The sequence below is a fragment of the Chenopodium album genome, chromosome 11 (assembly GCF_948465745.1).
Source record: "Chenopodium album chromosome 11, dcCheAlbu1.1, whole genome shotgun sequence".
Classification (NCBI taxonomy): Eukaryota; Viridiplantae; Streptophyta; class Magnoliopsida; order Caryophyllales; family Amaranthaceae; genus Chenopodium; species Chenopodium album.
In genome coordinates, this window is record NC_137844.1 from 41,274,007 (window position 1) to 41,291,121 (window position 17,115).

The window sequence follows — 17,115 nt, forward strand, 5'->3', positions numbered from 1 at the left end:
AAAGGAGTATTTGAACGAATGTATTGCCCTTGATTAAGCGCCCTTCTCTCCTTAACCAAGTGTTGTGGGAAGGGAAATTATGGATAAGTTTTTCATTTTTGACTCAAGCTCTATTCAACATGCAATAGATGGGAAGAGATCATGGAAGAAAGGGGAGAAATATAGGTAAGAAAAAGTATGTAGAGAGTGAAAAAATGATGTATATGGGAATATATAGAAGAATTTAGGAATAAAGTGGACCCCCAACTCAAATGACGGAAAGGACGCGCATACGAGACTCTCTAGACATGGTCAAAATATGACATATTAGGTGTGTGCTTTAGTGGTGAATGTGAATGACATACTTTGACTCTTGTGTGAGACCATGGGACTATGTGCCTAGACTCACTCAATTAAGGACTGAAGATGATTATTTCCATTAATAAATCGATTAAACCATTTTAGTCAATTGATTAGACTGACTCGTCGTGAAGACTCGAGCAAAAATACAAGATGTTGTCAAATGACAGTACCGACGCCAGCCGCTAAGGGTCAGCGCTAGACGACGAGATCGTCGCTTGGCGCTAATCTCTAGCACGTGGCGCCACAGTCCAAATCTCTGCACCATTCTGAAACATCGATCTGGGACTGTTTCGAGTATTTTTCTCTAAAGTGACACGCCTAAAAGTCGTACTAAGTCACGTTTGATCAATTTATTAGACTTTAATAATTTATTAATTAATTAATTAATTAATTAAGTTAGCAAAGTCCTTTAGTCATTAATTTATTTATTTAACTCATACACAAGTCAAAAAAACGGTTAGGGGAAACACATATAAAATATTCACAACAAATAATGCACAAGTAGTCATATAGTCACGATATGATGCAATGAGTGTGCCACCTAACCATGGCTCTAGTTCTCTAAAGTTCAGGATATGGATATGAGTTAGTCAAAGAGGGTCCATGGTTATGAGTCTGGATGCACCGCGCGGAAGCCTTACCTTTGAAAGGGTTGGCGCGTGTGGATGGGACCTCGCGAGTTAAACTCGCTTCCATGGTTTGGTGAATTCAACAATCTTGGATGTACCCTTCGTTTCCAGGGGCGTTCGATTGGGTAGATGGAGCATGAATTCCCATAGGGTTATGTCCATATGTAGAACACATATGGGCTTCAGAAAAAAGGGAAAAACTCAATCAGGAAGTAAAACCGAGCAAACAGTACTAGAAAACTAGTCGAAACAAGAAGGTAGATTTCTGGCTCGGTAGTGGAAGAATTTGGCGCGAGAAAATAGCGTCGTCGCCTGACGCTGGCACTGTCGCCAGGCGACAGCGCCGTAGTTTGACGCTGACGCTGTTTTCTCAGCGTTAATTCCTACATGCCTCAACAGCTTTCTATTCTTGAATTTTCCAGTTTTTTTCGTAGCATTATTTCGATTTTAGTTGTGAAAGATATTTCCCTAAATTCCTACGTGTAAAAATCCTATTTTTTTACTCATTTCGGATGGTCTTTCCAATGAGGACCTTTTTATGCTTATGCCAATAATGTCAATCAAAATTATGCACATGAAATACTTAGAACTTTTCGAGTCTCTCCACTCATTCTAAATCATTGCCAAAATAAATTTTAGGAATTAAAATAGAAATCCTCCCCAGTGGAGTCGCCAAAAAACTGTAGGGAATATTTCAATCATCCCACACTTGAGCCCCACTGTGATCATACACTTAAGCATGGTGGCGTCCAATGGGAAGGAAGCTAGAGCAAAAGAGTCGCCAACAAGTTTTAGAAACTTGTAAACCGTTCACAGGGTGAAGATTACACCCCTTAACGATCCAAGAGATCGTTAACTCCAATACTTCTGGAACCATGACTGGAAGTTCGGGGATGAAGGTACAAATCCAACCTAAAAGAGATTGAACCTGCCCTAAATAGGCCTCTACTTTATTCTTCTCGTATTCATGTGCGCTTTCTGACTAACATGCAATTAATAGATTAATCCTAAACCTATTTAATATATGTTGGTTGAATATAATGTACAAACAAAACTATTATTGGTGATCACTTGAATTATAATCATATTAACCCTAAATAAGATTATTAATTATCTTATTAAGCGTGATTACAAGTACAAATTCCCTTTAAACATGCATAAAAGGCGTGATCAAGTAATAACAATATTATAATATCAAGAAACATAATAATCATCATCACAATAATAATATTCTCAATCTCAAAGCATAACAATATTAGCAAGATCCTAGGCATGATACTAACAAGATTAATAACAAACCCTAGCATGTCACTAAGCATTAAAGATCAAAGCTTTAGCCCTAGCATGATACTAACATGATATTAAGAAAGAAATAGGAAGCATCATCATAATCATACTTGATATTAGAAATCAATAAAAGCATAATGTAACACTAAGTACAGAGTGCTATATACTCCTTCAATTCCTATTTAGTTCACGCGAATTGACAGATGAGTCAAATTTTAGACACATCGATTTAAAATATGGAGTATAATATTGTGTGAAACTTGGTAATGGGGTAATACATTTAGTGAATTGCTAAACCACATCCGGTATTTACCGGGTAACGCCCGTATTTTAACATGACTTTACAAACATACCCCCATATAAAATGTACCTTATTCCACTTTCACTTTCTTTAACCACTCTCTAACTTGTTACCCAACTACCCACCTAACAACCATCACCTACGAACATCCACCATGTCAAATGAATTTTAAAAAAATTGCTTTACTCTTCACCAATTCATGCAAACGGTGAATGGACAAGTTTAAGGAAGCAACGACGCCACTGGAGAGGTCGTTGGAGCATACGGAGTCGGTGAGTGCTCTGAATTTTTGTCTTTTTTTTATTCAATCATAAAACTGTAGAAGGAACACCTAAATCTTAGAATCACCCATGGAACATTCTAAAATTTCAGGCGTTCAGGGGGGAAACGCCTGAAATTTTAGATTGTCCTGGGTGAAATGCCTGAAATTTTATAATGTTCCGGAGGAGATTTTCTAGACCATTCTAAAATTTTAGGTGTTCCTTCCATGGATCATTCTAAAATTTCAAGCGTTCGTCTAGAACAACTGAAATGAAAAAAAACAAAAAAAGTAAAACAAGTACCTGATCGCCACCCCATTACCTTTTCGATTTCTTGACATCGTCCCTTATAGCCGGTCGCAAGCCTTGGTGGTATCGAAATTGTAGTGGCTTTGCTTTGTCGTGACAGAATTGTGGTGGTTTGCTTGGTGGTGGTTGTGATTGAAATTCTTAAGGTGAAGAGAGAGAAAAGTAAAAGTGAAAGTAAGAGAGTGAAGATTGAAGAGTTATTTAAGAAAGGATTACTTAAGGGAGTTCATATAAACATACGGGCGTTACCCGCTAAATACCGGGTGTGGTTTAGTCTAGGCCTATACTTAATATAGTTAGGTCTAGTTCAATTCACAATAAAAAAAAAAAAATTTCAGTAAAAATAGTTTCAATTCTATAAAAACAAGTTCAATTCAGTAAAAATAAGTTAAGTTGAGTAAAAAAAACACTAATTTCAAAGAATAAATATAATGAAAAATCAGTAAAAGAATTTCAATTAAGCAAAAATTATTTCAATTCATTAAACTAAATTGAATTCAGCAAAAATAAGGTGAAATGAATAGGGTCTTAGAACAATATTCTTTTACCTTTTTAAAAGTACATTCAATAAAAATACTTTACGTTCACTAAAAATAATTTCAACTAATTAAATAAAAGTTTGCAAGGCCATATTTTCTTCACCTTATTAAATTAATATTATTCATCAATAAAATATTTTAAGTTCAATAAAGATAATTTCATTTTAACAAAAAAAATAAATAAGTTTAATTAGTAAAAATTAGCAAGGCTTGTTCTATATATGCTCCTTGTTTTTGTTGAACTCAAAAAAAATTTATTGAATAAAAATTATTTTTGATGAACATAAAATATTTTTACAGAACTGAAATTAATTTTACTAAACTAAAATTATTTTTACGAAATGAAATTAGTTTTACTGATTCTATTTTATATTTTTCTTTAAAGTTACTGATTATTATTGATTAATAATTATTTTTGTTGAACCAAAATTATTTTTACTAAATTAAACTTACTTTTACTAAAATAAAATTATTATTTTTTTTAGTAAATTTTATTTTTTAAAGGTGAAGAGAATAGGGGCCAATATAAAGAATAAATATAATAGAGAATTAATAAAAAAAAAAAAATAAGTTCAGCAAATAAAATAATTTAGTATGAGAAAAAGAAATTTTAATTCAGCAAAAATAAGCTAAGGTTAAGAGAACGAAGCCTAAAAACTTTTACAAAACTTAAGTGAAGTCAATTAACCCTTGTAAGCCATGTTCAATTAACCTCAAAAAAAAAAAAAAAAAAAAAGGGGTAAAAATAAGTTCAATTCAGCAAAAGTAATTTCAATTTAGTAAGATTAATTTCAATTTAGTAAAAATTATTTATTTCTAGTAAACATAATTTCAGTTTAGTAAAAAGAATTTCAATTCAACAAAAATAAGGTGAAGTGAACAGATCCTTTAATTACTTTGAACATGTTTCTTCCAAGGTTAAATATCTCTAATTATCTAATCTACTCCTTCCGTATTTTAATAAATGTTACATTTACCAAAAGCGGTCGTGTTTTAATAAATGTTTACTTCCTATTTTAGCAAAAAGCTTCATTTTAATATTATATCTTTCTTCGTTCTTTTAATTCGTGGTTCCACCCAAACCCACTACTACCTTTTTTATATTATTATTACTTTTCATCTCACTTCAATAATTTTCAATAAATTATTAACCCACTATTTTTCTTTTACAACTTTTTAATACTCCAACTACACCACTCACCTCTTAATTTATATAAGTCAATTATATATTACCTAAAACTACATGTCGGTGAAAGTGTAATACTTATTAAAACACGAAGAGTGTATATTATAATAGCTACATAATAAAAATTATGCGTTCTTTTATCGTATTCGTCCTCCAAATCCTCAATCCTCAATTCTACACTCTATTTTTTTTTCTCTTAAATAAAACTATAATTACCTATTGTTATAGGACTGTCCATTGCAAGGTATGGGACTTGAGTCCTACATCAATCATATGGGGGCTGATGTGGTATTTATATAGGACTATGGGCTCTACTCCCCTTGAGCTAGCTTTTGGGGCGGCTCTCTTATTGTCCTATATCAATGGTATCACATGAGCCAAGTTTAGAGTAGTACCCCACGGAGTTGGTGGCTTGGAAGAAGCCAGCCGTGACCAAACATGGTCGTGACCAAACGTTGCCGTGACCAACAAGGACCTGATTGTGTCTCCCCAAAACCAAACCCAGTGATGAGTACCTTTCACGTCAATGATTATCGAACGAGGTGAAATGTGAAAGAGGCTCGTGAATGCGTCCGTTTTAATAAAATATTTCTTTTTGTTTTCAAAAATATTTCTTTTCGTATCCTGTTAATGAAAATGTCTAGTCCAGTCTAGTTTGGTCCATGATAAGGGACCAATAATAGTGTAGTTGGATTGGGCTCGAAAAGAGCTTTCAAACGATATATTATAAGCCCAATTCTGATGAATAATGAGGAAGTTATGACTAAAATACTAAACTGGGCCCGAAATGGTTTTTATATGCGACCCAATGATCTAGAGGAGGGCCTATTCATTATCATTCCTAAAGTTATTAGAATTTACTTTAATTTTCTAGAGTAATCTTGAAGGTTCTTTTAAATTCTTGTGGATTTAGGATTAATAATTATATTTTCAGAAAATAAAGAATTTATTTTGGATAAAACAAGTGTTTTCAAAAGATTGAAATCGGTTTTAAAAGATAAGTACGGACCGTAATTAATCAAATTTAATCAGATTAAGGACTTCGTACAAAAATAAGAAAACGCGTTGACCATCACCAAACGACAGCTCCATCGTGTCGCAATGGGGTCCATCGCCTCGCGGTGGACACTGTCGCATCACGATGGTGACCAGTTTTACTCCGACTAAAATTCGATCTTTTCTGGTCGATTTCGGGACTATTTTCTCTATAAATAGGGTCGTTTTTCCCCGTTTTCAATTCGCCAACAATCATCTTCTTTCTCTCTCTAAGCTAAAAGCTTTCTTCTCTCTCTTAATTCTTTTCCACAAATCCTCTTTTCACAAAAACACAATACCGCATTCACAAGACTTTGACACACCTAGCCAAGCTCGAAGTTGCCTTTGCCCTAGACGTGAAAGGTTGATAATTTCTGAGGGTTTGGACCCAAGTCCAATTTCTAACAATATCTCTTTGATTTAATTCTTTAATTCCTATTACTTTTATTGAAGTTACTAACTTATGTATTCTTTTGTTAGAAAGAAGTACGAGGCATCAAAGTAAGTGATTAGAATTATTCTTTTGATGTAGAAAGCATGTTTAGATTGTTTTAATATTCCTAGTATCATGTTTAGGATATAATTTAATATTTCTAATATCATGTATGTCACTAGTATCATGCTAGGATGTTTCTATTGCTCTCTAGTATCATGTTTAGGTTGCTTCCTATTTCTTCTATCATGTTAGTATCATGTCAGGGATAAAGCTTTGATCTTTAATGTTTAGTGACATGCTAGGGTTTGTTATTAATCATGTTAGTATCATGCCTAGGAGTTTGCTATTGTTATTATGCTTTATTGATGAGATTATGATGATGATTATTGGGATAATTATTATTGTTGCTTGATATATAATCGTTATTGCTTGATCACGCCTTTTCTGCAGGTTTGAAGGGAATTTGTACTTAAAATCACGCCTAATAAGATAATTAATAATTTGATTTAGGTTAATATGATTTTAATTCAAGTGATCGCCAATAATAGATTTATTTGTGCATTAATAATCAACCAACATAGATTAAACAGGTTTAGGGCTAACCTAATGGATGTATGTTAGTCAGAAAGCGCACATGAAAATTATAAGAATAAAGTAGAGGCCTATTTTAGGGCGGGTTCAATCTCTTTTAAGTTGGATTCGTACCATCATCCCCAAACATCCAGTCATGGTTCCAGACCACTATGGAGTTAGCGATCTCATGGATCGTGAATGGGGTGTAACCTTCACCTCGTGAACGGTTTACAAGTTCCTAAAACTTGTTGACGACTCTTTTACTCTACCTTCTTTCCCTTTGGACGCCACCATGCTTAAGTGCATGACCACAGTGGGGTTCAAGTTTGGGATGCTTGAAATATTCCCTGCAGTCATATGGGGGGTTGATGTGGGATTTATATAGGATAATGGCTCTCTTTCCCTTAAGCTAGTTCTTGGGGTGGCTCAAGGGGAGGAGAGCCCATTGTCCTATATAAATCCCACATCAGCCCCCCATATGACCGATGTGGGACTTAAGTCACATACTTCACATTAGCCCATTGTCCTATTTTTTACTCGACTTCCGACGCTCGGTTTTGACGCTCCAAGCTCGAATTTCCGACGTCTAAATATTAATTATTCGGTCGACTTATTAATTAATTCCTAATTAATTCGTCGCTTCGGCTCGTTAGTTGCTTAGGTGTGACCCGAAGGGTTCAGTCAAGATTAAGCTGTAATATTAATTATGCATTAATATTACTGATCGGAAACGGCCTCCACCCAGGCATTCCGATCACTTGACCTCACTGAAAAATTAGCTTTCTAATAATTCCGAACCCCCTATCGGAATAATACACTTGTTCGAAGGACACTATTCCTTTCAATCTCCCACTTGTCCTTCCGGGCAAGTGTGCTTTTAGTGTATAGCCCTTTTCCTATGTCACTTAATGCCTCTTCATGAACTATAAGGTAAGATTAATTTGTCATCCTTATTACGTCCAGAAGTGTTTCTCGATTCCGAGTCCGTCTGTCAATAAACAGATGATTTCTAAAATCCATCCAAGCACGACCATGCATTTTACAGTCTCGCTCTACGAGAGGCCTTGTAAACAACAAAGACATCTTCCCTATATTTAATAGGAGGACATTTCCAGTTTTGTAATGTAGCTTCTCTTACTAAGAGGACCTACCCGTCCGAGTGATGCCGTTATAATCCCCTGTTACGGCAGACGTTTGACAATCATCAAAGCGGACTAGTACTCAAACAAAAAAACTCACAATACTCATGGTCGAGGAAAAAGGTTCCGATAGCAATAATGAGAAGTATACTTATGACGATTTTTAATCTCTTAAAGTATTCTCACAGGTCGATCCAGTATGGTTCTAAACTAATACCTGTGCAAATGATTCATGAAGATCATGTCCTTGTAGCACAAGAAACGGTGCTATAAATCAAACTACACACTAATCTGAAATGGTCATTAATCGTCCATCGTTTAAATGACTTCGATTAGGGATAAATTTCTATTATAATATTCAATGTTCACTTAATAGGTGTTTCCTTACCAAGACTGGTCTTGATACCCTATTTTGAATATTCCCAGAATTGAATGGACTCATTATTTAATTTTAAACCACAATTAAATAGCCAATGGAGTGATTTAAATCGCATGAAAAATTTAATTACTCCAAAACTGAATGGTTCATCATAGTGCTTTACATTAAAGTTGTCCAAAATTAATTAAAACACTAAAATAAGGAAATCAAAGCCAATCTTCGATGTGCCTAATTCCCATTGCCTCAACATGCTTGTTGTGCTTCATTTGAGGCAAAGGTTTAGTTAGTGGATCGGCTACATTGTCATCCGTTCCAACTTTACAAATTCAGATTTCACCTTCTGATTTCCATTCCCGAATCATGTGAAACCGCCGCTTGACATGTTTGACCTTCTGATGTTCTCTTGGCTCTCTGGCCTGAGCAATAGCTCCATGGTTGTCACAATAGAGGTCTATTGGTCCCTCGATGGAGGGTACAACACCAAGTTCACCAATGAACTTGCGAATCCAAACTGCCTCCTTAGTTGCCTTAGATGCTGCCAAGTATTCGGCTTTAGTTGTAGAATCTGCAGTTGTGCTTTTCTTAGCACTCTTCCAACTAAACACTCCTCCATTGAGACAAAATATGTACCCAGATTGTGACTTGAAGTCGTCTCTGTCTGTCTGGAAGCTTACGTCGGTATAACCCTCAACAACTAATTCATCTCTGCCACCATAGACCAGGAATTTATCCTTGTTCCTTTTTAGGTACTTTAGGATATTCTTGGCCGCAGTCCAATGCGCCTCTCCTAGGTCTGATTGGTATCGGCTCGTAGCGCTCAAGGCATACGATACATCTGGCCTAGTACATATCATGGCATACATGATCGATCCAATAAGCGAAGCATATGGAATCTGATTCATCCTTTCTCGCTCATCAGGTGTCTTTGGACACTGATTCTTGCTTAGGGTTATGCCATGCGACATGGGTAGGTGGCCTCTCTTGGCTCCTTCCATGCCGAATCGAGTTAGTACCTTATCAATATAAGTACTTTGACTCAATCCTATCATCCTTTTCGATCTATCCCTATAAATCTTGATGCCTAGTATGTACTGAGCCTCTCCCAAGTCTTTCATTGAAAAACATTTTCCGAGCCAAGCCTTTACAGACTCTAATAACGGAATACTGTTTCCAATGAGTAATATGTCATCGACATATAAGACTAGGAAGGCGATGTCACTCCCACTGACCTTCTTGTAAACACAAGATTCATCTGGATTCTTGATAAAACCAAACTTACTGATGGCTTCATCGAATCGCAGATTCCAACTTCTGCTTGCTTACTTTAATCCATAAATGGGCTTCTTAAGCTTGCATACCTTTCCAGCGTTGTTTTGGTCGACAAAACCTTCAGGCTGTGTCATATACACAGTTTCTTCCAAAATACCATTTAGGAAGGCGATTTTGACGTCCATCTGCCATATTTCATAGTTGTAATATGCAACAATCGCTAGGAGGATCCGAACGGATTTAAGCATTGCAACTAGAGAAAAGGTTTCATCGTAATCAATACCATGAACTTGTCTATAACCTTTTGCTATCAATCTAGCTTTGTAAATGAATACATTTCCATCTTTGTAGGTTTTCAACTTGAAAATCCACTTACATCCGATAGGTGTGTAACCTTCGGGTAACTCAACCAAGTCCCAGACTTGATTTTCAAACATGGAATCCATTTCAGATCTCATGGCCTCTTGCCATTTAGCAGAGTCGGTGCTTGCCATCGCTTACTTGTAGGTTGCCGGTTCATCTCCATCCATGATCAGGATGTCCTGATTCTCGGTTAATACTAAACCAAGATATCTATCAGGTTGAGATCTCGGCCTTTGAGACCTACGTAGGGTAATGGACTGAGCATTTGCATTGTCGGTTCGACTTTGCATATTTTGATCACTTTGACTTTTGTCAACAGATGCTATTAGAGCACTTTGACTGTCATTCTGATTTTGTTGCTCATCCTCACGAACTTCGTCGAGTTCAATTTTCCTCCCACTTGTCATTTTGGAAAGGTGTTCCTTCTCCAAAAAGACACCATCGCGAGCAACAAACACTTTGTTCTCCGATCTTTTGTAGAAGTAATACCCTTTGGTTTCTTTTGGGTAGCCCATAAAGTAAACCTTATCAGATTTGGGATGAAGTTTGTCAGAAATCAATTTCTTGACATATGCTTCGCATCCCATATCTTTAGAAAAGACAACCTAGGAGGTTTCTTTGTCCATAACTCGTATGGAGTCTTTTCTATAGCTTTCGATGGAGCACGGTTCAGTGTTAGTGCCGCAGTTAAAAGTGCGTGTCCCCAGAAAGAGATAGGAAGATCACTAAGACCCATGGTTGATCGTACCATGTCTAACAAGGTTCGATTTCTCCGTTCGGATACTCCGTTCCATTGTGGAGTTCCTGGAGGTGTCAATTCTGAAAGTATGGCATGATCTTTCAGATGGTCATCGAATTCTTAGCTCAAGTATTCACCACCTCGATCCGATCGAAGGGCTTTGATTTTCTTGCCAAGCTGATTTTCCACTTCACTCTGAAATTCTTTGAACTTGTCAAACGATTCAGATTTATGCGACATGAGGTAGACATAGCCATATCTACTATAATCGTCTGTGAAGGTGATGAAATATCGATGTCCATTTCTTGTGGCGGAGCTCATTGGTCCACATACATCGGTATGTATTAGACCTAATAAGTCACCGGCCCTTTCTCCCAACTTGGAGAATGGCTGCTTTATCATCTTGCCCAATAAACATCTTTCGCAATTCTCAAAAGATTCTAAATTGGAAGAGTCAAGAACGCCTTCTTGTAGAAGCTTCTTGATGCGTTTGATGTTAATGTGGCCAAGACGACAATGCCACAAGTAAGTTTGATTTGACTCCATGGTCTTAGCTCTTTTGGTGGTATTATTCACATTATAAACTTGTTTGTCTAAATAAAGCACATAAAGACCATTTTCAGAATATGCAATACCATATAAAACATTATCGAGATAAAACGAACATTCATTGTCTTTTACTCGGAATTCAAAACCCTTGGCGTCCAACGCCGAAATTGAAATAATGTTTTTGGTAATGTTGGGAACATAGTAACAACTTTCAAGTTCCAAAACAAGCCCAGAGGGCAAAGACAAACTGAGAGTTCCTACGGATACGGCTGCAATTCAAGCTCCATTGCCGACCCGAAGTTCAACCTCTCCCTTCACTAGCTTCCTAACGTTCCTTAGACCCTGAGAATTGGAACAAAGGTGTGAGCCACATCCGGTATCTAATACCCATGATGTTGAGCTAGTGAAGTTTAAGTCTATAACGAATATACCTGATTCAGAAGCAACAGTTCCGTTCTTTTTATCTTCCTTGAATTTGAGGCAATCTCTCTTCCAATGTCCCTTCTTCTTACAATAGAAGCATTCGGAATCAGATTTAGAAGATGCTACCTTCTTTTCCTTGTTGTCCTTGGTAGCTTTCGACTTAGGCGGAAAGTTCTTCTTACCTTTCCCCTTGAAGCCTTTCTTCTTTTTGCCCGTGCGTTTGAACGGCTTGCCCTTTTTGACCATGAGCATATCATGTTTTCCCTCATCCTTGAGCGTTTGCTCGGCTTGCTTCAACATACCATGAAGCTCAGTGAGGGTTTTCTCCATGCTGTGCATATTATAGTTCATCTTGAACTGATCATAGCCTTTGTGCTGCGAGTGGAGAATGATGTCAATTTCCATCTCGGTTGAATACCCTGCATCAAGCCTTCCCATGTTCTCAAATAATCCTATCATCTTGAGTACATGTGGGCTGACTGATTCTCCTCTCTTGAGCTTGCTCTCAAGGATCTGTCTGTGGGTTTCAAACCTCTCAGTTCGGGCCTACTCTTGGAACATATTCTGCAGCTCAGAAATGATCTCAAAAGTCGTCTCCTTCTCAAAGAAAGTCTTTTGAAGCTCGGGAGACATGGTGGCCAACATGATGCATTTGACATCCCGATTGGCACTTTGCCATCGGTTTAGGGCAACCTGAGTCACCTCCTCATTAGGAGCGTCGGGCATTTCCTCATCAAGGACATATTCCTTTTGCTCTTGCATGAGAACAATTCGCAAATTTCTTTGCCAATCAAGAAAATTTGGCCCACTCAACTTCTCCTTGTCGAGAATTAAGCGTAATGAAAACTGGTTGTTTGAGTTACTTGAAGACACGATTCTACAATTGAAAGAATTTTAATGAAAAATTATTCATAATACTTAAATAAGATTGTATTTAATTCATGCATATTTCAAACTTATTTAACGTCTTATTTACACATAAAATTGTCCCTATTTTTGTGAAAATAAGTCGATTCCAAGATCCAAGGAAACAAAGAGTGACTAAGCATGCTTTGGCTTGTCTTAGCACTCAATCTCCCAAGGTAAGCAACACTTTGCTAATGGCTCCAAGCCACTCTTGGTTGAATAAATCGTCGCATCTAATGCTCTCTCAACAATTTATTCACTTTTCCACGACATGTTAGGACTCCATCACTCATATCGTTGAGTACAACCAAAACCAACTTGCATACCCGATATGCCTTATGAGTCTAGGGAGTAATAGTGATGCCTCGCTTTGGCGTAGCCCATCACTACTCTCAATAGGTCAATAATTGTTGTTTTGGAATGGCAATTTTACTCAATATTTTAGGGACCTAGGGTTTCTATGTTGGTTGATTTAAGTGAACTTAATTAATCATCACAACATTCGAAATCCTAAACACGCATCTAACATATAATTCATATAGATGATCATAAATATGTAAGGTATAAGCATTTGATGCATATTTGGCAACTACCATGACCCCTTGAATTCTTCAAGTCTTCAAAAGGTCTTCTTTTGCAACTTCATGGCTTTGTCTTCCAAGAACCTCTATCTTCAAGACTTGACCAAAATTATGCAACTACTAGTATCTACGATTAGGACTAATCTAAATATTAAGGTACAAAAATACTTAACGGTACGCAAACCGTATTTAGATTTACAAAAATACATCACGGATCGCAGTCCGTATTTTCTATCCTAATCGGTCCCCACTAGTTGCCATTTTATTAAACCTGTGAGAGAACATATATTTCATTCATCCATTCACTATTTGTGAATGGCCCATGCATTTTACAACGATAAAACAAGTAACAATGCATAAACACGCGATAACTAGTAACTAATCTAGGTGGTTAATAAAATTAACACGCCTAATTAAAACTAGTCAAAGTTGTTTTAACTGATTATGTAAATAAGCGCAATTAATATTTGAAACTCCCACTAAATTCCGCATCCAACTTAATTAATCCAATTAATTAAGCCCAAAATTTGCCAAAATTAAATTTTGCCAACGCCGCTCAAAACCGAGGCCTAGCCTCCAAAATTTTAATTAAAATACACAAGATTAATTAAAATAAATAAATGGCTAAAATGCAAAATAACATCGCCTTAAAACTGGGGTATATGTGCTAATTAAGCGAGAGGTGCGCATAGCCGTGACCCATGCTAAGCGTCACACCCATAGCTTAGAATACCGCATACGCGTCGACTCTTCTACGGGGCGTGCAAGAACACAAGCCACGATGCCGCACAAGCTTGCTAGCTATGCGCACGATGCCGCAAGCTCGCAGCACAGCCCACACGCACACCCCTGCCGCACTAAGCCACGCACTCAAAATGCTCGCACACACCACCGCACGACAGCAGCCATGTGCTGCGCTATTTCCAGAACGCCTTTTCCACCCAAAATTCACTATTTTTGGGTCGAAATCTGGATTCGAGAGCTGAAGTCAGCTCTAATACGAGGTTAAAATGGATAAAACGAGCTACTTATCTAATTAGCAACTTAAAACCAGAAAAATTAAGCCATAAAACACTTTGAAAAATAATATGATTTTAAAAATAAATAAGCGAGGCTCCGATATCGCTGTTGGGGTTTGGTGAGTCCGACTCACCGCGAAAACAAACCCAAAACCAAGACCGCACTCGCAATAAATAAAACCATAAACATAATTAACTTAATGACAAGATTAAGATAATAATTATATCTTTGACGCGTGCTTCGCCCGACCTCGAGGGGCTCTTACTTCGAAAGCTAGCCTCGAAAATATGACGACCTCCAACGGAAGTCCACCCACAACTCGAACACCGATTAGGTCCAATGCCTTGGAGTTAGCAAGGCCCGACCGAAAACCCAAGTAATTGAGTTCAAAGGTTTTCACAATGGTGATGCCTTTTTCAACTCTTGAGTTCAAAGGTTTTCACTACTAGTGATGCCTTTTCCAACTCTTACTCAAGTGATTTTTCCAATACCCCAACTTGGGTATTTATTGATTAATTTGAGATTTAATGTTAATTAAGCTGCTGAAAGTATGTTGAATTTGATTTTTGATTTTAATTGCTTATTTTTTGATGATTTTCAGTTTCATTTATAATTTAATTGTTGAATTGGTGCTTTAATATGTATTTGTTTATATCATGTTTTTGAACATTTTGTTCATATAATTCGAGTAACGCCTTTTCTATTGTATTTATTATAAAAATTGTTATTAGCAGTATCATATTATGAACATTGTTTCTATTTTTATGAACATTTAGGTTACTTTAATGAACCTTTCCGTTTTACATAATTCTCTGAGTATGTATATATGCTTTTTAGCAAATAATTGTAAACGTAATTATGAACATTTTTCCTGTATTTGAACTTTGTTGTTTTATTTTTGAACTTCAGTTCTGGTTATTATGAACTGTGTTTGTTTATTCCAGTTAGAACGTATGAAGTTGTTTATAAGGAAATTCTGAAGGTTAAGCAGCATTTTGAGCAGTGTCTTCAGGTGCAGAAGTTTTTGAAGGGTATTCAGTGGTTTGTGGTTGGGGTTCAGAAGATTTTGTAAGGGGTTCAAAGGTTTTGTAGGGTGTTCAGTGGTTTGTGGTTGGGGTTCAGAAGTTTTTGTAGGGGGTTCAGAGGTTTTTGTAGGGTGTTCAATGGTTCGTGGTTGGGGTTGGGGTTCAGAAGATTTTGTAGGGGGTTCAAAGGTTTTTGTAGGGTGTTCAGTGGTTTGTGGTTGGGGTTCAGAAGTTTTTGTAGGGGGTTCAGAGGTTTTTGTAGGGTGTTCAACGGTTCGTGGTTGGGGTTGGGGTTCAGAAGATTTTGTAGAGGGTTCAGAGGTTTCTATAGGGTGTTCAGTGGTTTGTGGTTGGGGTTCAGAATTTTTTGTTGGGTGTTCAATAGTTTGTGGTTGGGGTTCAAAACTTTTAGTAGAGTGTTCAGTGGTTTGTGGTTGGGGTTCAAAACTTTTTGTAGGGGGTTCAGAGGTTTTTGTAGGGTGTTCAGTGGTTTGTGGTTGGGGTTCAGAAGTTTTTGTAAGGGGTTCAGAGGTTTTTGTAGGGTGTTCAATGGTTTGTGGTTGGGGTTCATTGGTGTTTGTAGGGTGTTTAGTGGTTTGTGGTTGGGGTTCAGAAGTTTTTGTAGAGGGTTCAGAGGTTTTGGTTTGCGGTTGGGGTTCAAAGGTTTTTGAAGGTGGTTAAAATGTTTTTGAAGGGTGTTCAGTGGTTTGTAACTGGGGTTCAGAAGTTTTTGTAGGGGGTTCAGAGGTTTTTGAGGTTGGTTTAGTGTTCCTGGTGGCTTATCAGAAGTTTATAGGGCTTTTGTGTTGCTTTAGGTATCTTATCAGAAGTTTCTAGGGGATGTTAAGAAGTTTCTTGAAGGTGTTCAGTAGTTGGTATATAATTAAATATTAAGCAACAAAAGAAGGAAATACATAATATCCAAATTAATTATTATTTCATACCAATAATATACTTGATAAAGTTTATACACAAATTATTACTTCATACAACACTTACATATGGACTTAAAAGACAACGTATATGAACATCAAACATGAAATATATGAACAAAAATATGAAGGTAAGGGATATGGAACGATTAATATCATATTTGCTAATTTTATTGCACAATCCACCAAAATTGGTCAAAAAGCTTCAAAAAAAAAAAAAAAAAAAACAGCAAATCTCCATTTTTTTTTAACAAGATATAAGAAACTTTATATTAAAGTGGATAGAGAAAGTAGAGTTTTTCCCATTTTTAAAAATTTTAGAGGTTCTAGTAATTTAGAGGTAATAAAAAGGGAGAATCAAAATTGTCAACGAGGGAAACAAAAAATAATCTTTAAAAAAAAAAAAAAAAAAATGAATAATAAAAAAAATAGGAGAGAGAAAAATCGAAAATGGTTGTTGAAAGTTTTAATTTAGGTTTTCAAAGAATTTAGAGGTAGAAAAAAGAGAATATCAAAATTCAATGGTAAAAACAAAAAAAAAAAATGGCTGGGCTTTAAGCTGTTGGGCGCGGGCTTCTTTGTGTTGGGCGTGAATTCGTTTGGGCTGGGCGGTGGATTGGGCCTTCTAGGTGCACCATGGTGCATGTAATACTAATTGATTACTACGTACATTTATATTGTGATGGCTCAGATCTTTTAATTGGGCTCTAAGGCCTCTAACCCATTGAATTGCTCTGTCAATTTAAAACAAAAAACCGGATGAACCTAACCCTATCTTTTTTTTTTTTTTTTTTTTTTGACAGCTTTCTTCTCCTGTTTATTCAAAAAAGAAAAGAAAAAAAACTCCTCATGTTCCTCCCTCTTACTCAACGTTCTCCATTGAAGCGCACTCA

The 17,115-nt window shown here is 36.5% G+C and overlaps 1 pseudogene; it reads left to right on the forward strand.

The window, feature by feature from the left end:
* The window catches only part of LOC145566619 (ATP synthase subunit alpha, mitochondrial-like), a 74,943-nt pseudogene extending 58,781 nt beyond the window's left edge, over positions 1–16,162 (forward strand).
* The last annotated feature ends 953 nt before the right edge of the window (positions 16,163–17,115 follow it).